Source organism: Mirounga angustirostris, unplaced genomic scaffold, assembly GCF_029215605.1.
Source record: "Mirounga angustirostris isolate CCGP_5_RB_7025 unplaced genomic scaffold, mMirAng1.0.hap1 SCAF_16, whole genome shotgun sequence".
NCBI lineage: Eukaryota > Metazoa > Chordata > Mammalia > Carnivora > Phocidae > Mirounga > Mirounga angustirostris.
Window position 1 is genome coordinate 21,644,414 of NW_026991724.1, and position 16,992 is coordinate 21,661,405.

Sequence of the window (16,992 nt, forward strand, 5' to 3'; positions counted from 1 at the left end):
TTCATTACTATAGTGGTAAAGATAGAGGTGCTTGCATCTGAAGGTCTGTGTTATCTCTGGTTGAGTCCCAAGAAAGGAACAACTTAAACCACAATGAAGAGCATTTTGATTGTCATTCAATGTCTGTTACATTATAAGACTTTCCTTAAAACAGGAACAGAAATATAAGACCGAGGTAGAATTTTTTGGTGATTAGGAGATAAAATATAGAAATGTAAATGGAATGGAACAATTGGTATTATTTATATATATAAAAGAGTTTACCTGGTGGAGGAAAAGCAAATGGTAATGGTTACTCTGATGATTCCATTCAATTTTGATTGAAATACAAAGATAAGAAGGGAAAGCATTATCATTATAAGATTTTTCCAAATTAAAGAAAAAAAACCTTTTAAGATATATGTAGATGTTGATAAATATATAGATATAGATACAGGGATAGATGATAGGCAGACAGACAGATAAACCTCACTCCATATGAAGTCTTTAGACATAGAAACAGGTTTATTATTGTAGTGGATTGTTACGAGAATTGTAAACCCACTGCATTTTACAAATATTAATCAACCACCATTTAGTCAGTTCTTCCTCTGTAAAAAGCCCTGAGAGAGGCATTGTGGGGTATGCAAACATGATTAATACTTTGTTCATGTCTGCATTAAAGAATTCATCATATTGTTGAAAACATGTTTGTGTCTTACTAGGCTGCATGGGAAAAGAGGTGGGAGAAAGGTATCAGAGACAGGGAATCAGAAACGATAATTGATTGTTCCTTTTTATGCAGTTCTTAGCAAGTAACATGATGAATGATATACATTTTATTTTGATCTGTCCACAATCTTGTTCTTGTTGTCAAGATTAGGAGAGACATATCAGAAGTTGAACAGAACAAACATGGAAGTATTGTTCTGAATTATACAGACCTTTAAATTAAATGTTCCATGACAGGATAAGCAAATAACTCCAGGGCATATTCCTTCCGACTTTGCTAGTTCTGTTTTTTTAGTGTTGGTTAAAACAAACAAATTGTACTTACAAACTATATTTTATGTAATAATTTTCTTTTATGTAATAAAATGGAGGATATCAGTCTTTCAACTCATATTAATGGGCCTCATTAATTTTGTAAATCATTAAGAAAAGATGTATTTCTTGGTTGTGTGGGAAGAGTTGGTGTTCACAAGCAATATCATGAACCTGAATTTTATCTTTTTGCCAACATGGAAGCAAACAAACAAGAACGATAATAACTGGGGTGCCTGGGTGGCACAATCAGTTAAGCATCCGACTCTTGTTTTCATCTCAGGTCATGATCTCAGGGTCCTGGGATCAAGTCCTGCATCCAGCTCTGCCTTCAGCACAGAGTCTGCTTGAGATTCTCTCTCCCTCTCCCTTTTCCCCTACCACTAGTGTGTGCCCTCTCTCTCTAAAGTAAATAAATATATATTTTTAAAAAAAGAATCATAATAAAATTTATATTTGTCTGTAAACAGACATACACACATATGCTGCATATATGCATGCATTTTCTCTTATTAATATGACAGAAAACAAGAATCATGACTGAATGTACATTTATGTAAACATGCACATGCACACACACAAATATACACAAATTCTTTTTTCCTTAGAGGAAAGTGACAATGTTGTCATGATACAATTGTTTAAGTATTGTGTTTTCACTGATAGGACAAGCCACCAAGATTGTGTTTTTAAAGGCATCTCACTGAACGTTGGAATCTGTGAACCTCAGTTAAGACACTCAAGAAACAGAAAGAACTGATTTTAAATAACTTTCAATTGTTGAGTTACTCATGAATTAAAGTGGCCAGATTCAGAGTTTAAATGGTGGCAACAAGTCTCAAGGAAGTTCCAACTTTTAGCTGTTTTCCTTTCTGCAGTCTTAGTCTCTACAGCCACATAGTAGTAGATGAAGGAAGGATCCTAACATACTCAGAGATTCATGTCCATACAGGAAGAGTTTTTTCTGAAAGCCAAGTATCTATTAGCCCCATTGGTTTGATTTCAATATAAGCTTATTTCTAAACTCTAAGGAAAAGAAAGATTGTAGATGGTCAGCTCATGGTTTAGTCTTTAGGGTCCTGCTGCCTGACTCTAACCTGTCTCCCTTGATAACTATGATAACTATAGTATCTTGATAACCTGATATCTTGATGACCTTGATAACAGTATTGCTTTGAACAAATTACTTAATCCTTTTGCTTCCTATTTGCATTTATAGAGAGTGGATAATAACAGTACTTGAATCATATTGTTTTATCAAAATTATGTGTTTGATTCATAGAAATTGCTTAGCACATCTGTTGAATAAGAATATAGTTACTATTATAGTTATTATTATTATTATTATTATTATTATTATTATTAGAGAGCTCTACATCATGGAAAGTCCATGAATGTAGAGTGGCAGATGAATGGATATCCAAAAGGAAATTCAGTTATTATTTTTTACAAGCAAATATATAGCAGGTTATATCAAAATAAATATTTATACAAGTAGTTAAATAGCCAGTGTTTGATCACTGTGGGGAAATGCCATTGTGAGTTACTGGAGAACTCAAGGTAACTTTGAGAAATCACCTCTCAAGTTTGCCTTGTTAATGAGTATTCTAGATGCACTTCCTTAAACCCCTGTCCCTCTACCCCAAAATCTACATCCTTATGCTACATCTTTAAAAGAGTTGCATTAAAAAGTATGTGGGGAGCTAGAAATGGGGCAACTTTCAGAAAGACAAAATGAGTAGCTCAGTGAACCCTCTTTTCAGTAAAACAACTACTTTAGTAGAAAATTTTATTTAAGAAGAAAAAAAACAAACACACAAAATCAAAACCATTTATATTCTCTAGAAATTGTCCCAAGCAAGGGCAAACATCAAGTGGCAAAACATTTATTCAAGAAAACCCTAATAAATCTTAGTAAAGACAGAGTTTTACTAAGACATGTATGCCAGAGAATGCTCCTACTCCCAGCACTCCAAGCTGTAGGTAATGAGAGCTCTATACCAAAAGCTGTGTACTGTGTGGATGTGGCCAGAATGTGAGGGTTCCATCTCATTCCAGCATACATTCCAGAGCTACATTTTCATTCTGGGTACAGTAGACTGCGAAAGGTTTCTCATCACCCACAGCCTAATGATGTAGAAACTGTGGTTTTGATGAGAATAGCCAAGAGGACTAGGGCTCTTTTACCCAAAGTAGCTCTTAATCTTAGGGTGAAAACTCTAGGTTAAGTGTGGTAATCTGAGAATACTGGAGCTCTGATCACACTCACTTTCAAATGTTCAGAGGCTTCAGATTGAGAGAGGCAAACCAAGAGCCAGGAATAACATCATGGCTGGACTTTGGCTCATAGAGCAGAGACCCCATTCTGGAGGAAAGAGGTTAATGTCTCTGCCCGTAGCTCTGGTGCAGTGATGGAGAGGTTATACCAGGGGTAAAGGCAGCATTAAGGATGGAAATATATGTATCTCACTGAAGGGACTGATTATATTTGAAACAGACCAAGGAGAATTCATTGCATGTGTAAGAAAATTGTTGAAAATGATGGAATACTTGGTAGAGTACAGTGAATGGGGGACTGGTAGCTTCATGGTATTTAGAGCAACCAGAAAAAAATAAATAAATAACACAAAACAGACAATTCAGAATGATAAAAGAGAGAATAAGGGATATAGTAATAAAGACCCTTCATAGGATCACACAAAATTTGGGGGCCAGGAGGCTGTATGAATGTACTAGGCTATGCCCACTCAGGAACAATCAGAGTAGGATGGGAAGATGTGAAGCACTGCCTAAGCCATACACAAATCAATCAACAAAGGCATGGCAGGAAGCATGTTTTTTAATTGATTGACTGATTAAAGAGGGGAGAGGGGCATAGAGAGAGGAAAAGGGAGAGAATCTCAAGGAGACTCCCCATTGAGCTCAGAGCCTAACTCAGGCTCCATCCCATGACCCATGAGATCACGACCCATAAGATCACAACCCATGAGCTCAGGACCTGAGCTGAAATGATGAGTTGGATGCTTAACTGACTGAGCTGCCTAGGCGCCCCAGGAAGCATGTTTTTAAAAGAACTGAGAAGAAACTAAGCTTTACCTCTAGCTGATTTTCAGACTCATTGCAAGCACTATGTGAAAGCTAAGGCTGAGGTATAAAAGTCTTGGCTAGGCATTGGAGGAATACCTCAACACAAAGCCAATTTGCAAATAATGGAGAGTTATTTCCTTTTCTCTCCTCTCCTCTCCTCTTCTCTCCTCTCCTCTCCTTTCTCTCCTCCCCTCCCCTCTCCTCTCCTTTCTCTCCTCCCCTCCCCTCTCCTCTCCTTTCTCTCCTCCCCTCCCCTCTCCTCTCCTTTCTCTCCTCCCCTCCCCTCCCCTCTCCTCTCCTTTCTCTCCTCCCCTCCCCTCTCCTTTCTCTCCTCCCCTCCCCTCTCCTTCCTCTTCTTTTCTCTCCTCCCCTCCCCTCTCCCCTCCCCTATCCTCCCCTCCCCTATCTTCCCATCTCCTCTCTTCCCCCTCTTCAGTTCCCTTCCCTTCCTCTCCCTTCCTCTTTCTTTTCCTTCTCTTCTCTTCTCTTTTCCTTCTCTCTCTCTTTTTCTCCCTCTCTGTGTCTTTTTTTGCTTGAGGTAATTAGGAAATCTGTCTACTGTCTTAGTTAAACAGTACAATAACATATTTTTCTAAGTATTAAAAAAAATGACAACTAAGATTCTTATATCCGGTAAACCTGTTTTTCAAAAGGGAGATCAAAATAACACATTCCTATGTAAATGAAACAGAGAGAGTAAGTAACTGGAAGATCTGGCTTAAAGGAAATACCAAAAAAAGTTCTTTTAGCCTGAAGAAAAAAAGTGATATCAGATAGCAATTTGAATCAACATCAAGAAAAGAACCCTGGAAAAGGTAATTATATAAATTACTACAAAAAACAGTACAATTATATATTTATTTTTGTTTATTCTCAAATGATTTAAACAGTAACTACAGTAAATAATGTATGTTATACCTATAACTTATGGAACTGTAATACACTGAAGAGTAAAAGCACAAATGAGGTGAGTAGGGAAAAAATTAAAAGATGTATTGAAATAAGGAAATAAAAATTCAAATTCACATTTAAAAAATTAAGGAAATCAGAAATGATAAATTAAAACATTAATATAACAAATTCTATAAATACATACTTGCTTCCTATTCTTTGCTCAACTTTTTAGAGGGACATAAGATTATACAAATTAATGATTATAATATCTATCTATCTACCTACCTATACAACCATGTATATCATATGGCAATTACCAACATACTAAAGAAACAGTCTGTCAAGTAAGCAATCATAAGGAAAATTAGCAAATACTTTGATATGAATGAAAATGAAGATACTATATACCAGTGCTTATGGGATGCAGCTAAAACAGTACTTAGGAGGAACTTATACTCTAACCCCCGTATTTTAAAAAAATCAAAGTAGTAACAATATTCTACCTTAAGAAACTAGAAAAACAAAAGCAAACACAAAGCAATTATTAAACAGTTAATAATAAAGATCACAGGAAAATAACTTTAAAAGGACTTAAAGATTTTTAAAAATTTATTTTATTTGAGGGAGAGAGAGAGAGCAGGAGTAGGGGAAAGAGGAGAAGCAGACTCCCCACTGAACAGGAGGGAGCCCAGTGTGGGGCTCAATCCCAGGACCTAAGATCAGGACCTGAGCTGAAGGCAGACACTTAACTGACTGAGCCATCCAGATGCCCCAATTTAAAAGGATTTAGAAAATCATTTGAGAATATCAGTGAAATAAAAAGGTGTTTTTTTGGAAAAGAGTAATAAAATGGATGAAACTTACTTGAACTGACAAAGGAGAAAAAATACAGAAGATGAAAATTATGAAAATCATACCAAAAAGGGGGACATAACTACTAATCTTAGAAAAATGAAAGGATATATATGAAAGGATATATAAGGTCACATAAATGAATTTTATAATTAGATAAATTATATGAAGTAGGAAAATTCCTAGAAGAACACTAACTAAACTGACTCAAGAAGAATAAATTCTAAATATGCGTGTAAAAGAAATACATTAAATTAGTAATTTAAAACTTTCCACTGTGTAAGGTCCAATACCAGATGGCTTCATTGGTGAATCCAATCAAACTACTAAATAAGATTATTTCTGAATTTACTCTTTGAGGACAGACTAACCTGATACCCAAAACAGACAAAAATAGCACAAGAAAACAAAACAACAAACCAATGCCCTCTATGAAAATGGATGCAAAATATTTCAACAATATATAAAAGTATTTTATGCCATGACCAGGAGGGATTTATCCTAAGATTCTGTGGCTGATTTAATATCTATAAACTGATTAATATCTAAAAATCAAATAATATATAATATTCAAAGAATAAAAACAAAAACCCTATTAAATGCTCATCTCAGTCCAACATCCATTCATGATATGTATACTCAAAAAACTAGTAAAAATAAGGAAACATTTTAACCTGATAAAAGACTTTAAGGAAAAACACCCCACAGCTAAAATCTTATTCAATGGTGAAAGAATGAATATCATTTCCTAAGATTAGGAACAAGACAAGAATACCTGATTTCACCACTTTTCTTTTTACATTGTACAGGATATTCTAGGACAATTAAGAAAGAAACATAAATGACATCTAGATTGGAAAGGAATAAATTATCTCTATTTGTGGATCACATGATGTCTTATATAAAATACTCTAAGGAGTTCACTAACACACACACAAACATAATTAGAACTGATAAGAAATCCAGGCACCTGGGTGGCTCAGACAGTTAAGCATCTGTCTTTGGCTCGGGTTGTGATCCCAGGACCCTGGGATCGAGCCCCTCATCGGGCTCCCTGCTGAGTGAGGAGCCTGCTTCTCCCTCTCCCTCTGCCTGCTGCTTCCCCCGTTTGTACACTCTCTCTCTCTCTTTCTGTGTCAAAAATAAGTGAAATCTTAAAAAAAAACAAAACTGATAAGTAGTCTAAGATACAGGATACAAGCTCAATATACAAAAATCAGTTGTATTTCTCTACATAAGCAATGATCAATATGAAGATTAAATGAAGAAAACGATTCCATTTACAATGGCATCTAAAAGAATAAAACACAATACTTGGGAATAAAACTAATAACGAAGGGCTGAAAACTACAAAACATTGCTGAGAAATTAAAGAAGATTTAAATAAATGGAAATATATCCGATTTTCACAGATTGGAAGCCTTAATATTGTTAAAATGGGGACATACCCAAAATTGATCTACCGATTCAATGCAATCTGTATCAAACTCCCATCTGGCTTTTTGGCATAAAGTGACAAACTTATCTCAAAATTCATATGGAAATATAAGTGATCTAGAAGAGTCAAATTTATCTTGAAAAAGAATATAAACTTGGAGGTCTCATACTTCCTATTTTAAAATTTACAACAAAGCTGCAGTGATCAATACAGTGTTATTCTGGCTTAAGAATAGGTATCTATATTAATAAAATAGAATCAACAGTTCATCCCCCCCATCTTTCTAGTCAATAATTTTTTTGACAAGAGTGTTTAGACATTTCAATGAAGGCAAGATTCATCTTTTCAACAAATGGTATAGTGACCACTGGTTATCTATATGTAAAATAATGAAGATGGCCTCTATGGCATGTCATATGCAAAAATTAAATCAAGCAGTAATTTAAGTGTAAGAGCTGAAACTAAACTATTAGAAGAAAATATTGGAACAAATCTTTGTGAGCTCAGATTAGGCATTGGTTCTTAGATATGACACCAAAAGCACAATTGGCAAAAGAAAACAGGTAAATAGTTCTGTATCAAAAATAAATATGTTCATGCTGCAAATGATACCATCAAGAATGTGAAAAGGTAACTTAAAGAATGGGAGAACATACTTGCAAATCATATATCTGACAAGGCTCTTGTATACAGTATATATAAATATGTGTTACAACAAAAAAAACATACATAACCAAGTAAAAAATAGGCAAGTGTTTCAGATAGACATTTCTCCAAAGAAGATACATAATGTCTAATAAACACATGGAAAGATGTTCAATATTATTAGTCATTTAGGAACACACATCAAAACCTTAATGAGATATCACTCCATACTCACTAGGATCAATACAAGAGAAACAGACAAAATAGATGTTGACTATGATGAGAAGAATTTTGAACCCACAAGCATTGCTGGTGGGAATGTAAAATGATGCCAATTTGGAAAACATTTTGCCAGTTCCACAAAATGTTAATTATAAAGTTATTACATAACCCAGCAGATCCACTCCTAGGTATAATACCCAAGTGGAACAAAAATGTGTGTCTACCAAAAAAAAGAAAAAAGTACACAAAGTTTAAAAAAAAAGTATTATCCAAGAGGTAGAAATAATTCAAATACCTACCAACTGATAAATGGATAAATAACATGTGGTGTTTTCACACAATGGAATATTATTCAGCCATAAATTGGAATGAAGTATTGATATATATTACACCACACATAAACCTTGGAACTGTTTTGTTAAAGAACACAACCACATTATGTTATTATGTTGAGAATAGGCAAATCCATACAGACAAGAAGTAGACTTGTATTTTTCTAAGACTGGGGATAAGAGGATAAGGAAGATAATCCCTAATATTTTTTAAATTTATCTTTTGCCAGTAATAGAAATGTTTTAAAATTGAATATGGATATGGCTGTGTTTGTATACTTAAATTTGGTGAATTTCTGTTATGTGAACTATATTTCATTAAAAATGGAGTGGAAGAAAAAGAAAGAAAGAAGGCCTTAGATATTTGTAAATATTCTCAAATAATGATTCAAGTAGTATGCATGCTTTGTTAAGCCACAAACATAAAAGGGACATGACAAGGCAGTACATATTACATATTTAACCTCTCATTGGCCCTCTTCTGTGTGGATAGCATATGTGACGGATGTCTCCCTCAAAATTCTGGGGCCAAGTAAAAGTGTATAAATATGGCTTAATCTCCTCTGTCATCTGTTTTTATATTCCTAGCTAATGAATTGCAAACTTTGTCCAAACTTAATATGGGGGTGTATGTGTGTAATTTTCCCCACCCCAACTGTCTAGTCACCAATGATAAAGTAGATTTTCTAAGACATCAGCCTAATTTCACCTGTAACCTTTGAATTTAGGAAAGTAGAAGTCCATCATGTGCTATTACTTATAGTGTGTTCATATAGACTTCTGTGGCTGTATTGTATAAAAAATGTAACCTATAGCTCATTTATGAAGGACAGTTGACATGAATAAGAAGAGAAGTATACAAGGAATGTGCACAGAACAAGAATGCCTACAGTCATTCTACTCTGCTACTTCTTGTAGCTACTTGGGGCAAAATTTTTTACCTTGATATATTGTATACCACCACCTGGAGAAAACTATTTTATCATATTGGAAGCATTTTTTTAGGAAAGTATTTACAGAAAGGCTAAAAGAGCTTTCTCCATCCTTTGATAGGGAGGCTTCAAAATTGATGTTATCAAACCTTTGGAGCTGCAAATGTGCATAATGTGGACTGGGTAAATCTCAAATGTCAAGTCAATTAAATCTCAGAAGACACTTGCACAGCTAAACTTAAAATTTCCATCTCTTCATTATCTAAGATCAACTTACTTCATAGGAATTCAGCAATGAATATAACAATGGATAGTATGTCATTTATGAAGAAAGTACATTACTATCCTAGTATAACCTCTAGCAGAATTAATTGAATCGTAGGAGTCTCAGTGAAAATGGGCTTTTTGTTCTGCCTCTTCCATCTATCTAAACATGACCCTAGCTTCCTGATTCTTTGATGGTCCATACTTTACTTTGGTCCCAGGGTGTTTGATATAAGTATGTGGAATAGTGTGAAATTTCCTAGATGGTACCTGAATCCTCCATACTTTTGGGAAAAGTATTAGGGCTGAAAAGCCCCTGCTCTCTGCTTCCATAACTTTCCCTTTCTCAGTTATAGCTCTTATCACATGATACCGGCACTGTCTGTTTACTTCTTATTTTCTCTACTGTTTTTGAAGCCATGAGGGGAAAGGGCAATGTGTATCTTCCAAAACTCTGATCATTAGTAACTAACACAATTAGGGGGAAAAAGTAGATACTCAAAATTAAATGTGAATGAATTAATGGGTGAATAAACAAATTAATTGAAAGCATGAGATATTTAACTTTTTATAAGCTTGATACTAGAGGAAACATTTTAGGTCACCCAGTCAAAGTCTCTAAAGAAAAAAATGGCATTTCATTGTTTTTAGTCAGTGAACCACACTACTGGATAAAGGCCAAAAAGTTAAACTACCATAGGGCAATTCTTACTGTTTTTCTTTATAGTGAACCAAATCCCTCCTTCTTTTAAATTTGCTTTCCTTAGAAGCAGGACAAATCATGTCCAACATCTCTTTCCTATTAAATTTTAGCTATTGGGAATGCCAACATGGAGATTTTATCTTTATATGCTGGATAGCTCAAGTTTCTTCAATTTTCATTCCTCTGATGTTTCAATACCAATTGTGAATCATTCACAAAAAATTTATTGGAAATCTATAAAAGAGCTAGGCATCAGGCCAGACAATCATCCTGCTTATCCTCTGTTCCTGTTCTAATTAAAACAGGAAGCTAAGAATATTAAAATTTATTACATAATTTATTTTCTTGAGATAAGTGGCAAAGGAGAACTCTAGTAAGGGATAAAATATCATATTTTCAGTGAGAAAATTATTTATAGCGTTAGAATTCCAGATTAGATATTTCTTGAATGTCAAGTTTTTCTTACTCTTGTAGAAAGGTTGTTTATTCCTATGGCTGAGAATAATGTCTGGTTGTTATTTAAACTACCACACACACACACACACACACACACACACACACACACACACACTGTATTTCCTGTGTTTTAAATATGATAAAACTATTTTAGATAATAACCAAATATATCCAGACAGCTACCTGGATGTATAATCTTTTAAAAATCTCAATTTAGCCCTTTTGATACACTTGTTTTACCACAATTCATTCTAAGGAATGAAGGTTTAGTTTTCCTTCCAATAGACATTAAAGGCAGTGTTTCACCTAAATTCTTCAAGAATTATCTAGGTCACATTCACAGTTTTTAACTGGCATGGTAAAAACCTTTCTTCTTTTCCCAGATGACAGAGGCTATGTAAGTGTGTAAGAAGATGGATAGGGAATCATGGCTTCTCAGTCTTATTCTCACATTTTCCTCAGTCCCAGGAGTAATTTTTCAGCTTTTCAGATTCACAAACTTAATTTCACTGGTTTACAATGTAAGAGGCTGTAGCCTTGGTGAATTGATTCATGCTCTTCTAAAACACAAGAGACTGCTACAGAAGCCACAATACCAAGACATTAATTTATATTTTTAAAAGTTCCTAATGGAAGAAACACTAATGCCTGTTCATTAGAAACATCTGCCCTCAGGAGAAAAAAAGAAGAAGAATCTACAGTTATTTTGTTCCTCCAACAAATAGAACTTGAAGTGCATTGTTGATACATACTGACTTTCACAGGAGACCCTAAATGCAGTGATATCAACATTTTTTACTCAGCCACAGCACAAAACTCCCCATCAAACACTTTCTTATCTTGACCAATAAATACAAACTCATTGGAAGCATCAGTCGCTGTTCCGTAATGCCTTACCTCATCCAATGTCACTGTCCTGGGACTCCTCAAAATTATCTCTGCCCAGTTTTTTTAGACAAACCTAATCAGGATAATGCTGAGAACTATACATTTAATCTGATCTCCAGTGAGGATTAGGAATGATTTTGCAGACAGTGATCTTATCTCATGCCCAGTTGAGACCTTAGGTACCTGGTTGAGTGGTCACAGATGTCCTCCTTTTAGTTACCTTAATGACTTACTATTGCATTCTAATGAGTAGTAGGCATATATTTTGGATATACCAAGAATACTGTAAATTCTAAATCCCTTTAATTTGAACACAAGATCCTTTTCCCCAAACCAGATTTATCAGCTGCAGCACTTACCTCAGTAAATGGAAAGCCTATGCATACAATTATTCAAGGTAGTGTAACATAAAATGCCTTGATCTGCAATCTTGGAGTACATAAATAGGATATATTATTTATTTAATCAAATTACAATGATTTTATGTCCCTACCAACACAGAGTGTCATAAAACCTAGTCTTTTCTGGGGGACTTGCTCACCAAATATTTCCATAAATCCCAAGATATCTGTGGGTGAAAATAGTTATTTCTTTTGGCTTCTGGAAAAAATATATAGTCATTTGCTTCCAGCCATACCAGTGAAATTGTTGCAAGAGTTGCCCTCACACTGAAAGATTTCTGTAAAAAAAAATAATAATAAAATAAATAAATAAAATAAATCACTTAAAAACAGAGCACCAAAGAGGGATAAAACACAACAAAAAAAACACATGACACATATAGAAACAAAACTAAAAGTAAAATTATATCCAGTTGTATCAGTAATGACAATAAAAGGGCCAAACCATAAAAAAATAACAAAATACAATGGAATAAAATTAGAAATCAATAACAGATGGAAATTTGAGAAACTCACAAATATGTAAAAATTAAACCATATACTCTTAAGCAGTGGGTCAGAGAGGAAATTGTAAGACAAGATGGAAAATATTTTGAGAGAAATAAGATGAAGCACAACATTATATATAGGATGGAGCTAAAGCAATTCTTAGAATTTTATAGCTGTAAATGCCTATTTTAAACTAAAAAAAAAAAAATCTAAACATCAGAAACCAAACCTTTCCCCCCAGAAGACTGGAAAAATATAACAAATCCAAAGCTAACAAAGGGAAGGGAATAATAAAATTAGACTGGAAATTAATGAAAGAGAAAACAGAAAAAATAATAGAGAAAAGCCAATGAAACCAAAAGTTGTTTTTTTCTTTGAAAAGCTCAATAAAACTGACAAATTTTTCAGTAGATTGATCAAGAAAAAAAATACAAGGCTCAACTTACTAAAATCAGAATAAAAAGAGTAGGTAATACTACATTAGAGTAATAAAAGGATAAAAAGGAGTACTATGAACAATACTATGCCAATAAAATAGGCATTTAGATGAAATGGACTATTTCCTAGAAAGACACAAACCACCAAAACTGATTCAAGAAAAAGAGAAAATCCGAATAGACCTATAACAAATAAAGAGATTGAATTAATAATGTTAAAACTACCCTCCAAAGACACATTCTCTACAAAACATTAGCAATAAAATCCGGCAACATATAGCAAGTTTTATATAACATGACCAAGTGGGAGGACACCTGGGTGGCTCAGTTGGTTAAGCATCTGCCTTTGACTCAGGTCATGATCCCAGGGTCCTGGGATTGAGCCCCGCATTGGGCTCCCTACTCAGAGGGGAACCTGCTTCTCCTTCTCCCTCTGCCCCTCCCCCTGCTTGTGCTCGCTCTTTCTCTCTCTCCCTCAAATAAATAAATAAAATCTTAAAAAAAACAAAACAAACCATGACCAAGTGGAATTTATCCCAGAAATGTAATGTTGCTTTAACATCCATAAATCAACAATACAGCATATTAATATAATAAAAAAAGAAAACAGAACAAAACAAATAACAAAACAGACAAAATATGATCATATCCATAGATGCAGAAAAAGCATTTATAAAAATCCAACACTCTTTCTGGATAAAAACACTGAACAATCTATGTATAAAAGGGACTTAACTTGGTAAAGAGCATCTATGCAACACCCACAACAAACTTCACAAAGATGTCTGTTTTCACCACTTCTATTCAACATTATACTAGAGGTTGTAGCAACATCAATTAGCCAAGAAAATGAAATAAAAATTATTTATATTAGAAAGAAAAAGAAGTAATACTCTGTTGCAAGATAATGTGATCTTTATATTGAAATTCCTAAGGAATCAATTAAAAAATCTATTAAAATTATTAAACAAGTTCTGGAAGCTTGAGGATACAAGATCAGAATGCAAAAATAAATTATATTTTTATACACTTGTAATACACGTTCCAAAAAATAAATTAAAAAAGCTATTAATTTTCAACATCTAAAGGAATACAATACCTGAGAATAAATTTACAAAAGAAATGCAAAACTCATAGTATGAAAATTATTATTTTTTTAAGAAATTAAATAGCTAATAAAGAGACATTTTATGTTCATAAATTAGAAGGCTTAGTATTGTAAGGAAAGAAATGCGTATCAAATTGACCTACATATTCAGTGCAATCCCTATCACAATACCAGCTAGCTTATTTGTAAATTTACAAGCTGATCCTGAATTCACATGGAAACTCAAGGAACCCAGAATAGCCAAAACAATCTGGAAAAACAAAAATGGATAACTTACCCTTCCTGATGTAAAAACTTACTACAAAATAATAGTAATTAAGATAGTGTAGTACTAGCCTAAAGGTAGACACATAAATGAATAAGATAGAATTGAGAGAAAAAAATAAAATATATCTATGGTCAACCGACTTTCAACAAAATGCCAAGACCATTCAATTGGGAAAGAATAGTTTTTCAAAAAATAATTCAACCGTATATCCTCATGCAAAAGAATGAAGGTGACTCATACCTCACACCAAACACAAAAATTAACTAAAAGTGGATCATTGACTTAAATGTAAGAGCTAATTCTGTAAAACTCTTAGTAAAAAAGGTAAAGATAATCTTTGTAACCTTATATATGACACCAAAAGCACAAGTGACCGAAAGCTGGGGGGGAAGGGGGGGGCGGCGAGACAGAATTGGACTTAATCACAATGAAAAACTCTTGTGCTTTAAAGGATGCCATGAATGATGTGAAAACATGTATAATTAGAGAAAATTTTGAAAATCATATATGATAAGGTATTAACATTCATGATATAAAGGGAACTGCTGGAACTTGATAGCAAGAAAACAAACAACCCGACTTAAAAAAAAAAAAAAGGGCAAAGAACTCCAATAAATATTTCTCCAAAGAAAATATACAAATAGCCAAAAGTGCATGGGAAGATCCTGAATATCAGTAATCATTAAGGAAATGGAAATCAAAATCACCATGAGATACCGCTTTACATTATTAGGATAGCTTTTATTTTAAAACAAAACAATACAAAGCAAAACACAAAATAAGTGGTGGTAAGGATGTGGAGAAATCAAAACCCCCATACACAGCTGTTGGATATATAATGGTACCATTGCTTTGGAAAAGTCTCTTAGTTCCTCAAAAAGTTAAGCACAGACTTATTTCACTCAGAAATTCTAGGTATACCAATTATACCAGTTATATACCAAACAGAAATGAAAGTGAATGTACAAACAAAACTTGTACATAGATGTTCATAGCAGTATTACTAGTAACAGCTAAAAGGTAGATGCAAACCAAAGGTATACCAACTGATGAGTGGATAAATATATATGTCGCATACCCATACAATAGACTATTTTTCAACCATAAACTGAAGTACTTTATATGTTACAAAATGGGAAAATTTAAAAACATTATGCTAAGTGAAAGGAAGCAATCACAAATGACCACATATTACGTTATTTTATTTATATGACATATTCCAAATAGGAAAATCAATATACAGAGAAAGTAGATTAGTGGTTGCCTAGACCCAGGTCAGAGAGGGAGATTAAAGGGTGACAACTAAAAAGTACAGTATTTCTTTTTTGGGTGATAAAATTCTAAAATTATGTCTGAAACATTTTGCAAATTATATATATATGTGTATATATGTGTATATATATGTATATATGTGTATATATATGTATATATGTGTATATACATATATATGAATTCATTATCCCAACTGCCTAGCACAATGAATTCAAGAACAAGTTTAGAATAGAAACCTCCAGTACTTACCACTTATGTCACACTGAGTAATAGTTCAACCACTGAGGGAGACCTTATTTTGTTAACCGGAAACTCTATTCCATAGTCCTTATCTCCCTGTTAGTTGGCCTTGGATTATGCTTTAATTCCCATTTTGGATGATTTAACCAAGTAACACCCATTTGGTCTCACATGTCCTTCAAGAGGAGGGAATCATAAGTAAGGTCACATCTAAGCCACAGAACAAAAACCAAAACAAACCAAACCAAACCAAGCAAACACACACACACACACAAAACCAGTTTTGTGCCAAACCCAAGAGGATTAATAGAGATTCTCAAGGTTTCTTGTTCCTAAGTTTCAACCCTCCTCTGACATATATTCCTCACTATACCAAAAAAAAAAAAAAAATTATATTTCTAATGTCCGAGCTAGCAATGTTTACTGTTATGTTTAGCAGTTTCTTTGGTGCATTGTACAGTATGATGAGCCTGTAAGTCACCCTCTAAATTTAGGGTTTCATGGTCAAGTACATTTTGAAAATAACATGTTTGGATAATCTTAACATATATTCATACATTAAAATTTCTGCAAATTTATGAGAGTCAGAATTCAGTTTAACTCCGAGTAATGGTCTCCCAAATAGAATTGACTAGAAAATATCCCACTATTTCTTTCTTATTTTCACTAATAAGTGGAGAAATTGGTATTCTAAAGGACACACATCAGGAAATGCTGTGTGGGTTCCTACATTATAAAATTTTTCATGTAGCCAGATTCAAAATGAACTTACCGACAATTGATTTAACTGCAAATGGGCAAGACAAACTACAATCTTATGAAATCAAATACCTCTCTTACAATGTTCAGATAGACCTGCTGCATCAATTTGAAAAAGATTGTGATTTCCCAATGATGAAAACTCAGTCCAATGTGCTTCAGTGCTCTAGATGGTAGTCTGTGTATTGGCATTCGTAACCTTTCATTGGCTTTTCATGTATGGGCATGGTATAAGCTATGCTGATATTCTTTGGTTGTCTCAAGTCAACTCAGACTGGTTGT